A 717-nucleotide genomic window follows, 5' to 3' on the forward strand; every position below is an offset into this window, starting at 1 on the left:
CTAGTGTTTGGTGTACAGTAGCTGATTGTTTCTACTTCATTGCTGGTCAAACTGTAAAATGGTACAACCACTGTGGGATATAGTATGGCACTTCCTTAATAAATTAGAAATTGAAATATCATACCTCAATCTCACTTCCCTAAGTTGATTCCAACCCTCATTGGATTTCCAAGGTTGTAAATTTTTATGGAGTAGACTTCCTCATCCTTCTTCCACAGTGAAGCTGGTGAGTTCCAACCACCGACCTTTTGGCTAGCAGCAAAATGCCTCAACCCATACACCATCAGAGTTCCTTTAGAAAAAATTGTTAGATGTCATAAAGTAGGTGGTAATACCTTAACTATATGCATATTTTAATGTCCAAGGGCCTCTTCCATGCTTGTCAAGGGGAGTGCTAACTTTCTCTCCTTTCATACAACAAAGAAATACCATATTAACCAGCAATCCCACTACCGGGGATATATCCTAGAGAAATAAGAGCCATGACACAAACAGACATATGCACACCCATGTTCTTCATAACATTATTCATAATAGCAAAAAGATGGAGACAACCAAAGGCCCATCAATGAATGAATGGATAAACAACCTATGGTACATACAATGAAATGCTATGTAATGCTAAAGAATAATGATGAATCTATGAAACACTTCATAACATGAATGAATTTAGAGAACATTATGCTGAGTGAAATCAGCCAATGACAAAAGGGAAAA

The 717-nt window shown here is 37.1% G+C and overlaps 1 non-coding gene across 1 annotated transcript; it reads right to left on the reverse strand.

The window, feature by feature from the left end:
- Positions 1 to 296: 296 nt before the first annotated feature.
- LOC122151155 lies at positions 297 to 421 on the reverse strand. Its single transcript, XR_006164005.1, has one exon. It is a non-coding gene; the product is annotated as a U6atac minor spliceosomal RNA (small nuclear RNA).
- Positions 422 to 717: the final 296 nt, after the last annotated feature.

Source organism: Orycteropus afer, unplaced genomic scaffold (assembly GCF_000298275.1).
Source record: "Orycteropus afer afer isolate SDZICR_OR568_19922 unplaced genomic scaffold, OryAfe1.0 scaffold00321, whole genome shotgun sequence".
NCBI classification, from domain to species: Eukaryota; Metazoa; Chordata; class Mammalia; order Tubulidentata; family Orycteropodidae; genus Orycteropus; species Orycteropus afer.